Consider the following 22,631-nt stretch of genomic DNA (forward strand, 5'->3'; position numbering starts at 1 on the left):
AGGCCAGCTTCAAGCCCAGAATATTATATAGTTCTAAATGGTTTCAAAAATCCCATTGATTCCAGTGGCAGTGAGTTAGAACCCTTCTCACACAGTTTGATAGATTTATTATCTTTATAGGTTATAAAATAGCAGAGAAGGGCCCAAGCCAAAAAGTTCAGAACTGCCTTTGGACCCAAACTTTCTCAAAGTTCATGGAGAGGGTTGGATCTGGGGTTTAATTTGACAAATTATAAAGAGACAGATCATTTACAAGGCATAGACTGGATCCAAGTTCGCACTTTGATCACCTCTCAAGTCTGGGACTGTTTGCATTGGGGGGTTTCTCTGTAACCAGCTCCAGTCTCATCCTGCAGACTCTTGCATTTAAAGAAATAACCATGAAGAGGAGGCAGAAGAATGCCAAGAGAAAGCAGTAATTACCATCTGAGTACACTGCTTGCGTCAGCAAGTGATGTCTGTCTATAGAGAAATGGATTGCAGGCTATAAGGAATGGGTAGCTTAGGAAAAAGAAAGAACCTGGCACAATTTCTCTGTGGACAGAAGAGACTGGATAACATGCCATAACTACTGGCTAAGTCGAAAGGCCTAAATGGCCGACAGCATAACTTAAAAAGTGACAGTTCGATGAATGACAACCAGCAAAATGTTCTAATCCCTATCAATCAGGCTCAGACAGATAACTGTACAGCCAAGGCCTTTTGCTTAGCAACATCAATATTGCATCGTGTTAAGGAAGGGAAAGGTTGTCTTTCATATGCTCTAATTCTGGCTGGATTTCCATTGGCGGACAGTCCTTCATTAGTATCTTAACACTTGGAAGCAAACATTCTGCTCTTGTATCTCCCAAGTGATCATTACTTTCAGGCCAGCTGCTCTCTGTTGTAGCCCTTTTATATCTGTTGTATAGAAGATAGCTTTTTAATTTGAATGCTTATCAAAGGGGGCCTGTTGCAGTGTCTGATGTGTTCCATAGAGTTATTGGCACACACAATATTTACGCCATAGAGAGCAGAACACAGCAGTGATAAGGAACTACTTATTCATTTATTTCCAGGCTTTGAAGCACACACTAATTTCCTGAAAGTGCTATTAGTAAGCAGGCAGGCATGAGGTTTTTGTTCATCTTAGTCTGGAGGCTCGGGAACAAATGGGCATAGAAACGGAACCGTCTTCTCACTGACAGCCTGATTCAAAGCCCATTAGAAGTCAGTTGAAAGGCTCTTATTGACATCAGTGGGCTTTGTATCAGGTCCCAAGTCCCTGCAACGCAGGGCAGAGAGACACTGTTAGAGCGGTGATGAGCAGCCAAAACTTTAACATGGAGCTCCCTTAAAGCAATGTCTCCTTCAGTCAGCAGTACATTATTTATTATTTATTATTCCTGACCATTTATATTGCAGTGGCACCTAAAGGCCTTAATCACATTGATCCATTGTGTGAAGTGCTGAACAAACACATAATAAATGACAGTCCCTGCCCTTAAGTGCTTACAATGCATGTGATCTTCCCTGGGGACAATAGACTATGGTGTAGTGCAGAACACAGGAAAGTCATTACATGGATAAACCTCAGATGATTATCCTTATTAGTGAGAAATATATTCCAGAAGAAACTGGGTTGGTGATCTTGCAAGCAGTGGGGCTTCTTACTATCAGAAATTCTTTTTCTGATTGTAGTGGGTCCAATGAAATCCATATTCAACTATGAAGGGGTGTATAAACTCTTCACTGGACAGGAGGGGGGTCAAGGAACAACTATGGGCTAAGGGGGCTCTTCCCCTATCCCCTTGCTGAGCATGCTTGGGTTGGAGGCAGGGTTTAAAAGCCAGCCAGGCAGCTCAGTCTGGGGCTGGCAAGCCAGGGAGGAAAATGTGCCCTGGGAGCTACAGAGGAGGACAAGAGCTGAGCCCGCCTCAAGCTGGCAAGCAGGAGAGCTACAACACCCAGCAACTGGGATGGGGACTGGAAGCTCAGAAGGTGACATCCCCCAGAGACGGGCAGCAGCTGGATGGGGTATGGACAGAAGTAGGAAGAGACCCAGGGAAACTGACTGAGGGCTGACGCCATACAGAGATGGATGAGCAGCCGAACCAGTCTCACGGGGCCCTGGGTTGGAACCTGATGGAGTGGGAGGGCCTGGGTTCCCCTACCCCGCCTGAATGTTAGCCACCTAGACAGGACTGCCGATGCTTGAAGTGAGGCCACGAGACAGGAGACCCCTATACCACCACCCTGATCACACCAACCATTATCCATGCAATTGCAAATTACTGTGATTCCCATAATTAATTAATCCCAAGATGCATTTATAATGGATGTGTGTCATCAAATGAGTGTGTATCTGTTTATATCAGCACACTGCAGCAGGGAACCAGCTGTGTAAGAAGGATTTCTTATACAGAAACTGCTTTTGGACAGTGACCACAGTGAGTGAAATGCCCAAGATCTCTAGAAGGTGTATAACTTTGCTGTATAATTGTTATTATCAGTATTTTCCCTTCCCCACACTCTCCTATAGATATGTGAATATGCACATTTACTAATGACTGAAAGTCATAGCTTTCTGATAGTGCTTAGTGACCTATCTAAAGTGACTTGAAGGTCTTAGTCCAGCCCACCACGACATAGGTGTTCACATCCCAAAAGATACCATCACAAATTGAAAACTAGTTGCTTCTTTCTGCAGAGAGGATTGGAATTGACTAGACCGGAGGACTGAACTACTGTTTCACCTCTAGAGGCAGTATCACAAGAATAGTTGTGCAGCTCAATGCTAGGACATTTTAAAGAAGGGAACGATGTTGGTTTCCGGGCGTATCATACTGCTTCTGGAGACTTTTTTATTTTTTTAAAAAAACAAAAAAACCCTCACAGTTTCTCTTTAGGTCTGTCTCACCCACAACAAGCCAGTGAATTTTAATAACCGTGGTAAGGCACACAAATCTTCACCAAATAAAAAAGGACTTAAGTGGAGTTTTTCATCAGATCTACAATAATATTTTTCAAACACTTTTTGTTTTTGTGTAACTTCAGAATTCCAGATGTTCACTGAAATACTTAGTAAACAACATATGTGCGGGTATTTGAAGTTGACACACAACAGCTCCCAAACACCTGTGTAGTATTTATCATAAGTCTTATCTGTAGTTGAGTTACAGTTCTCTTAAGGCCTGATCCAAGGCTCATTGAATTCAATGGAAAGATTCCCACTGACTTCAGTGGGCTTTGCATCAGGCTCATAACACTAACATACTGGTAGAATGTAGAGAAAAAAAGATACACATCTTACGGCTTAAAGCAGACCAGTATTGTTCTGATTAAATCTCTAAATATTATTTGTCCAGCTGCACTAAGTTTAACATTCTGTAATACTGCAAAAGTGTGGAGCTGCCGAGTTCCATGTACTGCAGCTCATAATATGGCATTGCTCCTGGGTGTGACTGAGCTTTTTCTAGCTGGGCTCTCTATAGAAAAACTGTGGGTTCAGTTCCACCTCCTTTACATCTCCAGTTTTTGATACCACTTCTCTCCTTCTTCACCCAAATACTTGAGAAATGATTGCATGCTCCCATTTAGTGTATCTAGTTGACATGTTAGTTCTCTTTCCCCAATGGAACACGGGGGCCAAAGGGAGGAGGTATCTGGAGGAGGAATTAGTCCCTTTCCCCTGACCCATGTCCTAAGAGGATAGGGTTCTAGAAGGGGATGTGACCTCTATCTCCAGTCAAATGTTGGGAAAGTGCAAAAATTTGGGCTACTGGGGAGCTGGAAACATCCAAATAACCATTAAAGAATGGATTCCAAAGCCTGAATCAAGCAAACTTCCTAGAAGGTGATGATTCTAAAAGGACTGTAATAATTGTATTTTATAGTTTCCTTTTTTTTCTGTCCACCTCCCTTTGTTCTCTATACGTAATTTATTTACAGTACTTTGAATTCTAATCAGGCACCTTCCTCATGCTTTTAGCACTTCTAAAGGTTTAAAATATAGGAAAATAAAATTGACATCCTAATACAATATAATGAATCTTGAAGCATCTTTTTTTCACTCTTCAAATGTCAGTTTCTCCCTAAAACTAATTTTCTATCATTTTTCACCTTTTTAAAATATGCTACTTTTTTCCCCTCTAACACACTTTATCGTCAGAACTTTTTTTTCTTTCTAGTGCAGTTGATCTTCCTGTACTTGGACTCAATCCTGCAAAGTGCTGTGGGTTGAGATCCTGCATACCGTGTTGGCAGATGGTTAGCCTTAACCATGGGTCATACCATTGAAATCAATGTGTTTTGGGAATAGTTTCTACAACCAATTCCAAAAAAACTTACATTTCTTGATCTGCTGGCTACTGTGTTTCATCTAAAGCCACAGTTTATGACAGGAATTTAGAAATTAGACTCCTTTTCCTGAGAGTGTTGGGAAATGTGACAAATAATATTATGGAACTATTCTGTACAGTGAAACTAGAATTAAAGTGAATTTGGCAATTTGTGAGGGCCAGACTGGAAGACTCACAGGGGACTGGTATAGATCATAGGGCTCTTCACCTCAGAGTCAAGTTGTTCAAAGTCCAGTACAAAGAAGAAGTAATCCCAAATTATTACCAAGGTGATCTGAATTAGTGAGGCTCAGTCCAGTTCCTGCTGACCATGACACAAAAACACTATCATAGTCTGGTAGACTCAAAGATGACAAGGACTGAATGAGGATAGATACAGGTCTTGTCTACATGGTGAGTTAGTATATGGCAAGCCAGGCTATTTGCAAGATATGCTAAACCATGCTCTGGGACCTTTACTGTAGCAGTCTTCCCATTGCAAGTTAGTTCCTAGCAAGCTGGTTGGGCTGTAGATTCATACTCTGGCTCACTGTGCACCAACTCACTGCGTAGACATGCCCTCCCTCCCTCACCTTTAGGCCTTATCTTCACTAGGAGTAAAGGCATGTACTTAACTTTTGTTAACTGACAGGATAACTAAGAGGTAAAATCCTAGTGGAGGCAAGGCAGTTGGTAGATTTAATATGCATTAGCTGGTTGAGGTAAACCCATGGTGTTCTCATAGTCTTTAATTAGGACTGCTAAGTGATGTGAAAACTACAAACAGCCTTTTCTTCATTAGGATATTACCTTGTGTTTCTTAAGTTAAGAACACATTTTTTTCTCCTAGTGAAGAGACACCCTTATTAGAGGTGGTACTCTCAAATTGGGCACATTTGTAGGTTAATAATTGTATTGTACTGACATCATTTCCATCAGAACACCCTACTAATATCGAAGGGGAGTTCTGCTTAAACATCAGTGGGATAATCTGGACCTTCCTGTGAGGGAAGCTTACCTATACCTTACCTTGGCCAATACCTATGCTGCACCTATTCTGTGAAGAGCAGAGAATTTCAACCTGCAGGGCTGTTTGTCATTCTCTTAAGACATGTCAGACCTTCTCTTCATTTTCATGTATTTATTTTCTAAAGGAGAGGAGCTCCTTCTCTCTTGTCACTTTAGGAATCCCAGAAGAAAAGGTTTCATATGAGACATGACAGTACAAAAGGCAAATTTGCACCCACCCACATGCCAGAAAATCATAATGCTATTACAGATGGATAAATTTAGACTTGTTTTCAGTTTCTAAGAAGTCTTTAGCTTTATGTAATAGTCTAAATTGGAACTAAAGTTACAACAGGTAAAAGGAAAGACATGCTTTATAGAAGATAACTTGAAAAGCAGCCAACGTTAGTTTTTTTCCTCACTTTTTCTTAATTTAGTTTGATAATGTTTGAATGATGCCTCCATTCTCCCTTATGAGATGGGTTCCTTGGCCAAAGTATATCTCCCATGATGCACCACAGTCTTCCTTCTGACTGGGCCACAGATGTGCATCATGAGAGTCCGATGATTGTGGCATATCATGGGAAATATACTCTGGCCAGAGACCCTGGCCCATATGGTACGTTGGCTGTCTCATGCCCTCGTTCTACAACTCCTGTGAGGCACTGCGGCAGCTCAGGCAGACACAAATTAGTGTCGAACTGCCCTGAAACAAAACATTTAAACATTCATGAATTGAAACTTTTTTCAGAAATTTTCCTTCCATAACAAATGTTGAGGTGTTGCCTTTTCACTCTGATTCAAGATGAAAACAAATAAAGAAAGATTGGGATTCCCCGTGGGATGGAAATTCTGATTTTTCGCATAGCTCTATTCACTGTTTTTCCTACAGCCTCAAATATCATGTAACTTTTTGTACAATGTTTTGCCATTCTTTTCTACTCATTATCCCAATGGGCCAGCATATTTGTATTGACAGATTTGTATATGATGTTTTTCCTCTCTCTAATGCATTTCAATAATGGTGTCAGAAACTTTGGACTACCACACAGCACATTTTAACAGGATTTTTTCCTCTTTAGAGACAGATACACCTCTGCATAGTGATTTATTATTATAGAATCTTGCATGTTGTTTCTCAGAGAAATACACTTTTGGGGGTTGAGTCTCCTCTCACTCAAACTGATGTAACTCTGTTTGCTTCAATGGAGTTACTCTTGGTTTATATTAGAGTCAGTAAGAGGAGGATTAGGCTAGTAGAATTGATTTATCAGTGTGTTAAGATGATTGCTTGTTTGCCTAAGTCTCATATGTCTATCTATCCTTAAATTATCTACATAAATTATTATTTTCTCCAATTGCTGGATGTAGTTTTGTTAAAACTTTGTTAAATTGTCTCTCTTATTTCACACAATGTGCAGGATTTATTACTTGTTTGCAAATCAGCAGCATACAAAATGTATTTCTAGGTTGACAAGTACAAGGAAATGGAAAGATGAGCTTTTGCATAAACTGACATTAAAAAGTATGAGGGTTTCCAAGTACCTTATTGTACAAAATAGGAACAGTGTATTTATAGTAATAGTAATCAGCACAACTTATAGTGCATTAATTATGGAAATGGAGTCCATATTTAATGTATTTGTAAATCTCTAAATATGTCAGCGTAATACTTTTCAGTATTACTCTGTATGATGGGGTGCATTTGTCCCACACTGGACAAGGAGGGGTGGACCCTGTACTCTGGGCAGAGGAAGCCAAGCCCCTTCACCTTTGCAGGGCATGCTCCAACTGGAGTGCCAGTGTAAAAGGGAGTAATCCAGCTCAGTCTTGGCAAACTGCCGAGGAGAGAGGACACATTGCAGGCTCCCACCTGGGAGCTGCCGAAGCTCCAGACTGCGGAGACCAAGCTCACCAAGACCCAGGTGGACACTAAGCTATCTGCGGACAGAACCATTGGAAGCTCCACAGGCTGGAGACAAAGGAGACTTGTGGACAATGCCACTGCAAGAAAGGGTAGGAAGTAGCCCAGGGGGACTAGCCATTAATTCGGTTGTAGGACCAGGAACTAAGACAGCGTGTTTTGGTTTGATCACCGCTGACCCAGTGGTGAGTACACTCACCTCTGACAGGGCCCTGGGCTGGGGCCCAGTGGAGTAGGGAGAACCCGGGTCTCCCTACCCCAGCCACCTCCCCCCACCCCAGGTTTTGGCCTGTTCCCCAGAGGCCACTAGGACATGCAACCTGTGCAGAAGGGCAGCCGTATTGACTCTGGCCACTAGGCCCTGTAGCCCTGAGGCAAAGGGCGGTCAGGTAGACTCAGCTGTGGGGATATAACACCCCTTCCCTTGCTATGAAGAGGGGACAGGGTGCACTTGCTCCGCAACACTGCTACTGTAACTCACCTCTAGTACTATGGATTTTCCATTTAAGTGATTTTCATAGACTGATTAGTTGCCATACATAGATTGCTACACAGTAGCACAAAAAACTACCTGCTGGGAATGAATTTGGCCTTGGATTTCGAGGCACTCTGAAATCTCCACACTTTCTGATGGTGTCATCTTGTCTAAACAAACAATGGAAGGGGGTACCTGTTTTCCTCTGCATGATGGAACCCCGTCTTGATTAGCCTAGGTCCACTTTGGCCTTTGCCCTGGCACATAGCATAACTTTGCAACATTTGATCTGACAGCCTGCAGTAATTATCAGCTTTACAGTGACACCTTTAATGCTGCATAGGCCTCCCTTAAAAATAGAAGCATGTTTGTGCAATTCTTCCATAAGAGCTGTTGTAACTTTTGCCATCATGTGATTTTTCTTGTCCATACTACTGGCTCTTTCTAAGCCACATCCAGGCTTTGTTGAGCTGGGTAATCTCTCTTAATCTCTGACAGTAGAAATCAAGTCCATAGTCCCCATCATGGTCACAGATTCCCTGCAAAGGTCAGCAGTACAAGTCTAATAGGTTGCAGGAGAAGATGACTAATGGTTTGAGTTGAAGCCCCCTAAAGTCAATGGGAGTCTTTCTTGGGCCCCAAGTTTGCTAATGACACTAGCACTCAAGTTGCAACCACTTCTGTTCATACCCAAAATCCATGCAAAGGCCATGGAATGGTGAGGTCAGCTCCAGATGATTCTTATTGTTTTTCCTAATTTTATTGCTAGAAATGTAAGTCTGCCCTTTTGCCATGCTTGGTTAGCTGCATTATAGTCGTATCAGTTTTTCCTGCAGCTTCTTTCTTCTGCCTGACATCTTTCATTGCAGCATGCTCTGTGGTCTATGCTCTGAGGCAATGCAGAATTGCCTGGTGCCCGTGCCTGGTATCACTTCCCAGAAGGCTGTGGGAATTGTATGCTCTATGGAAATCACTGCAAGAGAATTCTACCAAGCCCGATGATACCAAGTATGATGCTAACTTGTTAGCTGTATGATTCAGTGTTTCTCTCTCATTGTCTGCTTTGCGTGTCTACAATATTTACGCTATCGAGATTGACGAAACTAAAAATAATGAAATCCAGCTGTAACAGCTTCTATCCTATTTTACAGCGTTGATGAACTAGCCTCACAGCTGTGTGTAACTCTGTGCCACTTCTTTCTTAGTCCTTATGTGCCCCAGGCCCTCCAGGCTGAGGAGGATTCTTCCCCAGAGTTGCCAGCACCAGCTACAGGTGAGGGCCTTTCAGACAGAAGGATCTGCCTGGGGCCCTGCAGCTAATAGACTATCTACTGTGATAGACCCAGGCCAGTTGGGTACAGCAGAATAGCAGAAGGCAGATATACTGGCCACTGAATTAACAGTTTTCTGTTCCCTGACTGACCAGAGCAGGGGCTGCTCCAGGCTAATGAGAACACCTGACTCTAATTAACCTGTAACGAGTCAGGTGAGGCCATTCAGTTAATGTGACCACCTGACTCTAATTAAGGCCCTGCTGATACTATAAAAAGGGCTCACTCCAGTCAGGCAGGGGAGCCAGGGAGCTAGGGAAGAGGAAGTGTGGCTGAAGGGCTGGTTACTGAAGACACCCTCAAACCATCGTTAAAGGAGCCCTAAGGTAAGGGTGAAGAAGGGAGAAGCAGGAGAGCTGTGGGGAAGTGGCCCAGGGAAATGTAGCAACTCTGGCAGTGAAAGGTTGGCTGCCAACAACTGCTACCATTAGGGTCCCTGGGCTGGAACCCGGAGTAGAGGGCGGGCCCGGGTTCCCCCCAACCCACCACTACAGGAACAGCTCCAGGAAGGGGAAGTCAGGTCCCTGTCAGGACAGGAGGCTGAACAGAGACTGTGGGAGTTCTCTCACCAACCTCCTTGCAGCCTATGATGAAAAGGACTCAGTAGACTGTAACCCTGGCCCTAGAGAGAGAAGGGCTACGTGGAGGGTCACAGTGAGCCACTGAGGCTACCATAAACCGCCTAGAAGCGCAGGACCCACGGGAGCAAGGTCAGAGCTCTGCCACACCACCCACAGAGAAAAGTAATCATACCAGCCAAGAGGAGCTTCCTCCAAAGAGAGGCCACTCTTTTGTTTAAAGCTGGACAGTGCTAGTTTTATGGAGCATTTTCCCTGTCCAGTAGGGACCTAGCACCAGATGTGGCTTTGTCTGGTGAAAATGAGAGGAGAGCGGAGGACACTGTGGATGCAGGAGGATGCCGGTGGGAGTGAGGGCAGCACCTGCGTACAGAGTGACACAAGCTGGAGCGGGCTCATGACGGTGGGCATAGCCTGTATTCTGGGGATACTCCAGTGGCCACTTTATTTCACAGCCTCCTGAGCTAATCTGTCTCTTACTTCTGAGACTTGGACTCTGATTTTGTTTTCTCCTTCAGTTGCTGTATTGCCATTAGTTCTTTGTCCTCTTCCTGGCCCTGCTCCTGTTACTGCAGTTCTTCAGGAACCTCTCTCTACCCACCCATTTATGCTTCCCCCCCCCCACTCTCCTTATCTGTCCACCTGAACCCTCCTCAACTTCCTTCTTCTGTAATCCACTGAACTCTCTCTTACTTCCAGAATTCCGCCTCTCCCCAACTTCAACCTCCAGTGCCATCCCCCAAACCCCACCCCCTTAGAAATTAAACATATGGTTAAAAAAAAGGCCATAGCACTAATGAGATGAGTACTTGCCCACTGATCACTCTGAGCCAGTCTGCCACCTTTATTCCTAGTGAGTAGCACCCTACTCCATGAGCTGTCCTATTGATTTAGCTTTCTCACAGGACAAGCACTGCTTAAAGCGAGTAAGGGGACTCAGAACTGGGTCTTGTTTTATGTTGTATCCCCTTAGCCTGTTTTGTAGCCTCGTTGATTATAAGCTCTCTGGGGCAGAGGCTGAGTGTTTGCTATATGTTTGCCTACTATGATGGGTACTAACATAAAACCGGTAGTTAGTAGGTAGGCTAGGCTGAAGCCCTGTCCCTGAAGGAGGAGGGAATGTTTGCACCAGGAGAGTCAAGCCAAGTGGAGACTTGCTCCTATCCCGAGTTCCTCTTCCCTGGAACAATTCCTTCCCCATCCCAGGTCCTGGTCCCTCCACCCCAGTGCTACAAAGTGACTTGAAATTAGTGCAATATAGCTGATCGTTTTCTAAGACTGCACTGCTGATCTGGGTCTCTAGTGGGCAGCATTTTCCTTTCATTGGACTTCTGTTGCTGCTAAGCTCCTAATTGTCTGAACAGATGCGTCATATACAGCCCCCAGCTGATGTGAGTCACCAGAGCTGGAAGTGATTTCGAATCTATCAGGTAATTTTTAAAAAAAAAATTGTAACACATTTTAAAATTGGGCTGCTTGAAAAATGTATTTGTAGAATGATACACACTTGAATAAAATCCTACATTTCAAGAGCACGTACGACCGTCTGCTGTGCAGCAGACTGGATTTTAAAACATCAACATGCCAGAAGAGATACTATTTTTCTCTTCACATTTATCTTGGTACAAGAGGAAAAACTAGAGCTGCTCTAAGTCTTTAGTTATGTAATTTCTGATTTGTCGCACACAGTTTCCAAAATAGCTGCACATTTTCAAGGCAGTGTCCTGAATTATTGTGCCTGGGGTCCCAGAGAGCCACACTGAGGTTACTCAGTTACGGCAAACTGCAAAGAATGGGGCAGACAATCCTCAAAACTGGTGGCTATTCCAATACTTAGATTTACCAAGCCAGCACAAATCAGCTTCTGCAGTACCTTACTGGTTACCCAGAAGCCCAAACATACTTTCCTTCTAGAAACCTAGCTTTGCACTTCCACCCAGACACCCAAGTCAAATATGATGGGGATTACTGAAAATCTTATTTATCATACAAGAAAGTTCTACCAATCCCAAAGGATAGGGCACATTACCTCCCAAGTTAATGAATATTTCAGATCTTACCCAAATACACGCGTACAGCCAATTCTTATTAACTAAACAAAAATTTATTTAAAAACAGAGAGTGTATTGGTTAAAAGATCATTATACCTACAGACGTGAGTGCAGTTCTGAGATCAGATTCATAATAGAGATGGTGAGCTTTGTAGTTGCAAAGAATTCATCCAGAATTAGTCCATAGATTATAGTCCAATGTTCATAATCAGGGTTATCCAGATGGGAGTGGAGATTTCAGTCTTACGATTCAAGCTTCCCCTGCATAAAGCATCAAGCAGATCTGAGATGAAAGGATCAGGTCCCAAGAGTCTTTACAGTAACTCCTCACTTAACGTCCTCTTGGTTTACGTTGTTTCATTATTAGGTCACTTACCTAATAGAGAACATACTCTTTTAAAGTCCTGCAATGTTCCCTTATAACGTTGTTTGGTTCCCCCCCTGCTCTGCCCGCCCAGTGCTCCTGCTGGGGACTGGGTCGGGGCACGGGGGCTGTCCCGCTCCACCTGCCAGGCATTCCAGCCAGGCAGCGGGGTGAGGGCATGGGACCTTGCCCCATTCCACCCATCCTGTGTTCCTGCCAGGGAGTGGGGTCAGGGTGGGGGCTTGCCCAGTGGGGGCTTGCCCAGTCCCTGGCAGGAATGCTGGGCGGGTGGAATGGGGAAAGCCCCCCCACCGCGACCCCATTCCCTGGCAGGAGCCCCAGGTGGGCGGAACAGGGCAAGCCCCTACACCCCGACTGGAATGCCCGGTGAGCGGAGCAGGGCAAGCCCCTGTGCCCCGATCCCGCTATGCCCCACCTCAGCCAAGCTTCACAATCATCACTGGTAAGTACAGTATTAAATTGTTTTTTCAGTTATTTAAAACTTGTACTGTATATGTATATAATGTCTTTTGTCTGGAAAAAAATTCCATGGAACCTAACCCCACCCTAGTTACATTAATTCTTTATGGGGAAATTGGATTTGCTTAGCATCGTTTCACTTAAAGTTCCATTTTTAATAACATAACTAGGAGTTATGTGAGGAGTTACTATATACAGTTTTCTAGCAGCCTCTTGACATGCAGTCCTGGGTGAACAATAGGCTTTGAAGTAACCTTCTATTTCCTAAACATCACCAGTCAGTTCACCACAAACTTTAAAAGAGACATATAGACAATGACATTATTTCACCCAAGAAATGTTAATATTTCTTTTTGATCTCTGAATCAATAGCTATAGTAATAGACAGGAACTGTCTGTTTACACGGCTAACATCTAACAAGATATAAACACATACAATTAGTATCACCTCTAATTTTCCAAAATACTGGTTTGCATTTCAAAGTTCTAACCAATCTAACATGGAATGGCCCTAATTACCATTTACATACTTTTCTAACATGTCTCTAAAAGTCAAACCTGGGTCGATTAGCCTGAGAGCGGCTTGACCTTTTCTGACCATGTGTCACAATTATTGCAAAGATGTGGTCCTCCAAAATTCCCTCTAGCCCCCCAGCAGTGTGTGTAATTAATCTGGCCCTGCTAGGTGCTGAGCACTCACAGCTCTGATTGACTTTAGTTGGTAAATAAACAATGCTTACAACAGAAGCTAGGAAGAGCCCAAACTAAAACCTCAGATCCAAATAGCTCAGAATATTGGCGTATTTGAAATCCACCTCCAGATTTGGCAGTTTATGCCCATTCCTGATTGGAAGATGATAACACATAGCTCTCATATAGTGTTCTACAAAGGAGGTCAGTATCATTATCACTATTTTAAGCATGAGGAAACTGAGGCACAGGGAGGTAAAGTGACTTGCCTAAGGTCAACCAGCAGGCTAGTGGCAGAGCTGGGCCTACAGTCCAGATCTCCTGAGTACTCTATCCTCCGCACCACATTAATCCACAAATAGGGTCCCCCTAAATCTAAGAGGTGCTCAGCACCTGTAATTTCCATGGAAGTCTGCAGTATATAACTGAAATCCATGGGAGTTTTGGTTATGCAAAAGATGCAGGATCAGACCCTTTGCAGGGACCCTGTTACAGAGTGCTGGGAACCTGATGGGGCCTAATCAGTGGATTAGAATGGGCTGGGGGAGGACTAACAAGCAAATTGGCCTATTAACATAGGAGGCATAAGAAGGTACAGGAAAGAAGTGTGGGGGTAGAGAGGCAGGCTAGGAGAGCCAGAATGATCTCCAGATAGAGAGCTCTTTTCTCCCCACTCCTCAGAGAACTGAGGAGAAACTAGAACTGTAAATAACATGGTGTGTGGATCAGCAAGATAGTGAGAAGAGCAAATGTAAACAAACTGCACTGCAGTGTTTAATGACTGAAGGTCTCAATCTGTGTAGACAGAGCAGAAGACAGGAGCGGAATGCCACTTTGTCACAGGCACCTTAATGGGAGCTTTAAATGGCTGCAATGGTCAGCTAACCTCCCTGTTCCTAGCAAAGTTAATGCTGCTCTTCCTCCTTCTAATATAGGTCAGTTTAATTACTCACAGTATATTGAGTAAGGGTCTTTCAGATTAGGCCTTTGAAAGTCATGGTTCTATCTGGTCTGCATGGGCATAAATGGACCTGGATCCGACTCCCATTGTAGTCAATATCAAAGTGATCATTCACTTAATGAAAACAGAATCAGATCCTCAAAATCCCTGGCAATTATCCATAACAGGGATGAGCTGGTGACAGCCAAAAAAATTTCCCTCTTCCTCCTTGCTGCTATGTGTGCCAGTTGATTGCTTACCTGCCACTTCAGCGGTGGCTTCATTTTAATGGTATGCAGTTGGTAAAGTACTTTGGAATCTTGTGCTGTGGAAGGCAACATATGAAAGCAAGATATTGCCATCATAACCTCAGGCTGTGAAGCCCTGAAAGTAAGATTTACCCAGGTTTGCCTTGGAGTAACCAACTGGCATTTCTCATCACACTTGCTCCACCAAAACCAAGCCAAGTGCATCAATTAAATGGCAGCTGAGCTCTTCTGAAAACCTGGCCCCAAGTGTGGGTGTGGACAGAGTCCTTCTGAAACTTCTGGACTTAATGTTTCACCTTTTAACTTTTCTGTATGTAGTTTTCTCTGCTATACTTAAAATAGATACGTTTTGTTTGATTTAATCAATGTAGAATCAAGACGTTTCATTGGAGGAAATACTGTCTGTTAGTCTGAAGAGGGCATCCTTGTCTTCCATTTCAAAGAACATAATAGAAAAAAATGTATTTCCGTGTTAAACAAAGCAGGGACTTTAGGTTGGAGAGGGGCAGACCCACAAAAACAGGGTTCCAGATGTTTGGTTTGGTTAGTATAATTCCTCACTTTGCCATAATACTAGGAGGGAAGGTTTAGTGGCAGTATATTTAAGGTGTCTGTCTCTTTTAGAAACTGACTTCTCTGTGGCTTTTCCATGGGCCTCTCTCTTGCTCTGCAATTTTGCAAGCAGTGCCTTCTGGCAGTCATGACCTAGGCAGGGAGTCTTCTCCTCCTCCGCCTCCTCTGTGTTATATCTGAATAAACATATACCTGGTTTTACCTAAATCAGGATCTGTGGCATGTCCGTTTCCTGGATGAGCCTACACAGAACAGTCTAGGAACACCAAAAAACTCAGACCCAAAGGCAAAAACAGCTTAACTGCTGACAGATAGGGGAGTGGAGGAATCCAAAGTAAATATTTGCTAGTGCCCCAGAATACTTTTGCTTATCTATCAGGTAGAAAGGAGCTATGTATTTGGACATAACAGCATATATAGTGTACATGGTGTATGAAGGAGGTTCTTTTTTCCTTTTGAGAATGAAGGTTGTATCCTATCCCCCACTCTACCTGTGACTCCTACATGAAGGCCTTGTTAATGAAACTTAAATTTGCTGGCAGATGCCCTAGTGTCGTAGAGACATAAACAGTGTTTTGAACACCCTGTTGTCCAGACCCAGCTTAGTCCTGTTGACATTTGCCATTAAACCATTTTCAGTATGGTTCAGCGTCACAAGTTGTCAACTCTGATTGTCAATAACAGGTAAATTTCTTGTGCGGACCCAGCCCAAGAGAACAAGAGAGAACAGTACAGCAGTAAAAGCATCTATCTGGAGATTCTAAGAAAAGAATATGATACAGCAGGTTCCCCCCTGTCCTAAATTTTATTCCTGCAGCCTTCTGTCAGTTGCTTTTCTTTTTAGACAATCCCATCTCATCCTTTTAAATTAAGCCTCTATATGTCACTTATGCCCATATTTACATCACTTCTGAATTTGGTCCTAAATCTTAATTCATCCCTCTCCTGATAGTGGTCTCCATCTGATTGTCACCGGTGCAGTAGCTGATTTAGTCAGTAACAGATTGCATCCCACTGCATCTTGACTAAAATAGAAAAATACTTCTCAAATCATATGCAATTAAGTCTGAAGCACTGAACTCCACAAACTTGGAACCACCTACAGGTTCTATTACAAATATTCAAGGTGGGGAAAGCTACTTCAGAGGTTGGGGGGAGGGGTAAGGAGAAGGGTTAGAAGCAGATGCCATAGTTTAAAATGGAGAGAGAATGTTTTACTATATTCTTTTCTGTTCTTGGAATGTTACATTACAACAATCTGCCACCACAGTAGTAACAGAGCGTTTGCAATGCTAATAGGCACGATATTTCCTTAGTATGTTATAAATCAAGTCTGTCTCGGCACATCATTGTGTGATGACACTACAAATTAGATATTTAAAATATAGAATCATCTGGTGTTCTACTCAGAGCGCTTTGAGCAGATAGGCATAGGAGTGAGAGTCAGGAGACCAGGATCTATTTCCAGCTTTGCCACTTGCTTGTTGTGTGCCCCTGGGCAAGTCACATAGGCTGGGATTTTAAAAAAACACATTTGTGTTCGGATGGGTAAGATCAATAAAAAACAAATGTTCAAGTGAGTGAAATCCTGGCTCCACTGAAATTGAGTATTTTTGCTGTTTGCTCCAATGGGGACAGGATTTCACCCCATGCCTTTTTCTTACTTCACTTGTTTCAGTAAGGCACTAAAAGCGGTAGGTAATTCATGACAACAGCTGTAAAAGAAACCTATTTTGTCTGTCTCTGAGGATATATAAAATTTCCATTGTAAAACGACAGCCATTTTTCTGATACCCTCCCTAGCCTCTGAGCCTGGTTCTATTCTGTAATAGGATTCAGGGGAAGTTGTGACTGTTCTGTATGGTCTGTATTGGGATGTCATAGTGGATCAGGAGCCAGCTAGTGCTAAGACTAGGGGAAGGACTTTAGAAAGGGAAATTTTAGATTGGAATCTAAATTGCTGACTGCCTCAAATAGTAAGGACATAGACTCATAGACTTTAACATCAGAAGGAACCATTATGATCATCTAGTCTGACCTTCTGCACAACGCAGGCCACAGAATCTCACCCACTCACTCCTGTAAAAAACCCCTAACCTATGTCTGAGTTATTGAACTCCTCAAATTGTGGTTTGAAGACCTCAAGCTGCAGAGAATCCTCCAGCAAGTGACCCGTGCCCCATGCTGCAGAGGAAGGTGAAAAACCTCCAGGGCCTCTGCCAGACTGCCCTGGAGGAAAATTCCTTCCTGACCCCAAATATGGCGATCAGTTAAACCCTGAGCATGTGGGCAAGACTCACCAGCCAGCACCCAGGAAAGAATTCTCCGTAGTAACTCAGATCCCAACCCATCTAACATCCCATCACAGACCACTGGGCATACTTACCTGCTGATAATCAAAGATCAATTGCCAAAATAATTGCCAAAATTAGGCTATCCCATCACACCATCCCCTCAATAAACTTATCAAGCTTAGTCTTAAAGCCAGATATGTCTTTTGCCCCCACTACTCCCCTTGGAAGGCTGTTCCAGAATTTCACTCCTCTAATGGTTAGAAACCTTCGTCTAATTTCGAGTCTAAACTTCCTAGTGTACAGTTTATATCCATTTGTTCTTGTGTCCACATTGCTACTAAGCTTAAATAATTCCTCTCCCTCCCTGATATTTATCCCTTTGAAATATTTATAGAGAGCAATCATATCTCCCCTCAGTCTTCTTTTGGTTAGGCTAAACAAGCCAAGCTCATTGAGTCTCCTTTCATAAGATAGGTTTTCCATTCTTCGGATCATCCTAGTAGCCCTTCTCTGTACCTGTTCCAGTTTGAATTCATCCTTCTTAAACATGGGAGACCAGAACTGCACACAGTATTCCAGATGAGGTTTCACCAGTGCCTTGCATAACGGTACTAACACCTCCTTATCTTTGCTGGAAATACCCCGTGAGGGATGCTGTGTGGAAAATCCTACAATGCATTCTCTTAAACAACATTTGCTGATCAACTTTCAGGTAATGATTAGTGAACAGCAAAAGGTTCAGAGCTCAGGCTGAGTTTAGATAAGTACACAGAAATGTGGGTACTTCTCTGCATGACCATCTCGGAGCTGTTTTTTTTTTAAAGGCGGGGAGGGGGGATTGGAAATCTCATGAAAACTTCCTTTCTTGAACAAGTATTATGAGATTTCTGCTTCCATTAAGGAAGCACATAGTCAGTACTAAATGTGCTGGGTTTTCATTAATTTGTTTAAAAATATGTATATGAACCTCAAAAGAGACTGGAATTCAGTTCATGTTTGGGGTTGAAATTTGAGTGAAAGGCACTTGTTCGTTTGGGCCTGAACTTGCAAACCCTTATTTAGTTGTTGGGTTTAGTATGCAAGTGTCTGGGTTGCACTGGTGGCCTGTAATATACAGGACACCAGACACGGTGATTTGGGTGATCCCTTCTGGTTGTCCCCTTGATGTCAAAGGTGAGTAAAGGTTTGAGGGATCAGGCCTGTTATCTGAACTGGCTCATTCAGCCCTAGAAAAAAAACTAAACTGAAGATGAACCAAAGGTGCATGCTCTTTAGTGTTTGGTGTGTTTGGTGTAATTGCTGAATTGGAGCTGTATCAGCATAAAGGTAAATAACCCAGTATGAACTGCATATAGGAAAATTGATATTGGTGGTGTAAGTACTAGCCAGCGGATGACTGTGGAAATTGTAGCTTTTTTCCATTCTGAATTCCATTACCTTTAACGACAGCTGATGTAAGTAGACTAAGGGTATGTCTACACAGCAACTAGACACCCGCAGCTAGCTCATGCCAGCCAACTTGGGCTCATGGGGCTTGGGCTGCGGGGCTGTTTCACTGTGTGTAGACTTATGGGCTTGGGTGGAGCCTGGGCTCTGGGACCCTGCAAGGTGGGAGGGTCCCAGAGCTTGGGGTCCAGCCTGAGTCTGGAAGTCTACACAGCAACGAAAGAACCACACTGCCTGAGCCCTGCGATCCCGAATTGGTTGGCGCGCGCCAGCCGTGGGTGTCTAGTTGCTGTGTAGACATACACCAAATGGCTCAGATGAATGTTCTGAGATGGAGAGCTTTTCACCACTACAATAGCTCATTGATTCAAATGCATTTGCAGATGAGTAGTGAACAAAAGCCATTACTATCTGAAGTCACTCTGGCCTATGTGAAGTAAGTTAGTAGTCTCTTAGTCAAGTTCCTGCTGGTCAAGTTTCCAGATTACAAAACCATTGGCACTACGCTAACAGAAATTCCAATAAGACTCCATTAGAACCTTTCAGCTTGCTTGAGTAGCCTCAAGAAAAAATAGCCCAACAGAGCTATTGCTCGGTCCCTTACTGGAAACAGTAGGACCCAGATGAAAAATTTTCCCCCAGAGTAATTACCATCTTAATTGGCAAAAGGTATTTTGCCCTGGAATGTAACAAAGAAAACAACATTCCTGTAAACAGTGGGCAAGGAGAGGCAAAATATTACACATCTGAGCCAGATTTTTCACCTGCTGTGAATCATTTGCAGCAGGCTGGGGATCTGGCCCAAACATCTCTTGCTAACTTACATAAGGTATCATTACAGGTAATGATTACTGAAGAATCAAAGCTTCCAGATATCCTTGGGAAGTACCAGGGGAACTGGTGGATTACAGATATCCTGCTGCCTCTTAGCAACACAGAACACTATAGAACTGACACTTGTTTAAAAAAAAACCCAAAGCTCTAATGGATCTTATTAGGTGTATGCTTCCTCATGTTTTCATTGAGGTACAGAAAGAACAGAGAGCATTCAGTTCCTCACACTTTGAAAATTTATGTATTAGGATTGGATTTAGAACAAATATTGATTGAGCTGACACAACAACAGGCAAGAGAGTCAGATTTTATATATATATATATATATATATATATATATATATAGTTTAAATTCTTACTGGATTTTTAAAGAATATAAACACAAAAACGAATGGAACAAGAGAAAGTTTCAAGTGCAAGACTGAGATTCTAGAAGGTTGCATGATCTAAAAGAGAAGTCTCTGGACTGAAATTCAAGAGATCTAGGGTGAGACCCTTAGCTCCATTCCTGCAGCTTTATTCCAGTTAGAGGGCTAATGCAGTGCAAAGGGGCCTCAAAAGCCCTATATCACTGTATCCTACCAGGAAAAGATTATTCTGGTTCAGGGAAAAATTATCCTGGTGGATGACCGCCATAAGGCCTCCCTCTGAGGAGTCCCTCACAAGTCCTGCTGTGGAGAGCAGTTCAAGGTGGGGTTAAGGGTGGGAGGGGCACTTTGGGGTGGAGCCCAAATATGTGTTGTTGCTGAGTTTACAGGAAATGCTGAGGCCCATGGTATCCATAGGAGAGCCCTGAGTGACACCCCTCCTCCACCCCGCGCCAGGGATGTGTAAGTTAGGCCTGGGGCCTGCAGACCACAAAGTAGCCTAGGTTTGGGTGGGCACAATGGTGGTTTAACCCCCCTCCCCAGCCATCTTCCCCTGGACTGAGAGTTCTGTGCTGCGCAATATCTCACCCTTGATTCTATTCCTGGTTCCAACACTGACCTGCTGTGTGACCTTGGGCGAGTCACTTCACCCATCATGCCTCTGTTCCACTTCCATCCCTTCTCTATCTAGTAGAGCTGGTCAAGAAATTTCAGATAAAAATAGCCTGTTTGCAAAAGTGAAAATCTTTTTTCAAAGTTTCCTGTTTCTTCTCCCTCCCCTTCTCTCTCCCCTGAAAACAAAATAGTTTTCAGGTTTCACCTCTTCTGATTCATCCCCTGTTTTTTAGTGGCAAAAAATTAAAGCAAAAAAAAGAGAGGACAAAAAAGGAAAGAAATGGAAGGGGAGGAGGAGAAATGCCTGAATATTTCAAATTAACAAAAACATTAAAAAAAATCCTTTTCCAGATCTGTGGAATGAAAGTTACTTCAACATTTCTGAATTTTTTGGTGAAAATCTGTAAAGCTCTGTTGCTTTGTCTGTTTAGACTGAAAGCTCTACAGAGCAAGGACTATCCTGTGTTTGTCCAGTGCCTAGCACTATGCAGCCCTGATCTGTGTGGGGGCCTCTAGATGTTAAGTTGATGGTAATATAAATACATACCCTCTTTATCAACTGTCATTATAATAAGTGTGTTCGATAGCCTCTGTATAAAACATATACATGTATGCACATTATGGGCTGCATTATAACCCACTAACACTGTTGTAAATCTGGAGTAACTCTACTGAAGACAATGGAGTTCACCTTTAAGGAAACGATTGCCACTGTCACCAGTCTTGTCCATTTCTGTCAGGTGCTGAGTGCCTCATCCAAGATGCAGAGTGCCATCAGCTTCCAAGTTCAATGCAGCACTTTGCATACGGTCCTTAGTGTTTTGCACAGTCAAACCATATAGTGCAAGTTTTGAGTGTTTGACTAACCTCTGCCCAGTGACAGGAGGAATAGAGAAGGTTTCTTGAATGCTATTCCTGCAAACCTGAAAAAGAGCTAGTCACTAATGTGCATTTCCATACCTGTGCATGTAGTAGTAGTCATGCTTATAAGTGTGTGAGAATTAATGTTGGCATGGGACTTGATAATTTTAAAGTTATGACTTTAAATTTATTGAACAGATTTTCTTAAAGTGCTCTGACATCTAGCTCTGCAAAAAAATCTTGAATAAAATTGCTTCTTTAGTCTTGGGGTCTGAGCCCTTAAAGTGCAATACAATTTCAGAAAGTGTGTGTTTACCTAGCTGTTCACTTATATAGAATTATAATTTTAGACAGCATACTCCATATATAATTTTCAAATGAACTAACCTTTTCTGAGCAGGTGCTTCTTTAAACTACGCATGAGGTATCGTCCAAACTGAACTCCTGTTTAGGGTTTAACTTTGTTGCTAACTAAATAGCACCCCCAGTCCAAGCTTTTCTCCTGGCTGTTTTCAGAGTTGTCTTTGCAGGTCACCTTTCTGTCCCTGCCTCTGTTTCCCCCTTGCCTACAGCGACACTCTAGTCCCTCCTGATATCCTGGGTTGGAGCTGATAGGACTCATCTGCTAGAATGATTCGGTAGAAATAGCTGCATCTTTATGTAATGTTCTATCCCCTGACATTGGGACGACAGCAGATGTGTCCCGCTTTCCTGTGTAGAGTCCTAGTAACTCCTACCATTGTACACATTGGTAAATCAAAACAGGTTTTTTGGTACTAGTCCTCACTTAGGAATATTTGTATGTCAAATTTCAAACTTCAGCCATTTTGGTCATAAAGTGCCGTTATAATTTTTTTAATATAAAAAGAAACAAAAATAAAAAGCATATTTTATAGACCATAAGGAAAGTTAAAATGGCTGATGGGATTTTACTCAAGTATACGGTAAAGTATAGGAACGAAGCAGTATGTCTTCAAAAAGTTTGGGAGCCCTCTAGTGGCTTCTGTAGAAGCAGCAAAGAATCCTGTGGCACCTTATAGACGAACAGACGTTTTGCAGCATGAGCTTTCGTGGGTGAATACCCACTTCTTCGGATGCAAGAAGTGGGTATTCTTGCATCCGAAGAAGTGGGTATTCACCCACGAAAGCTCATGCTGCAAAACGTCTGTTCGTCTATAAGGTGCCACAGGATTCTTTGCTGCTTCTACAGA

Source organism: Mauremys mutica, unplaced genomic scaffold (genome assembly GCF_020497125.1).
Source record: "Mauremys mutica isolate MM-2020 ecotype Southern unplaced genomic scaffold, ASM2049712v1 000041F_np12_subseq_17779978:17974135_obj, whole genome shotgun sequence".
NCBI classification, from domain to species: Eukaryota; Metazoa; Chordata; order Testudines; family Geoemydidae; genus Mauremys; species Mauremys mutica.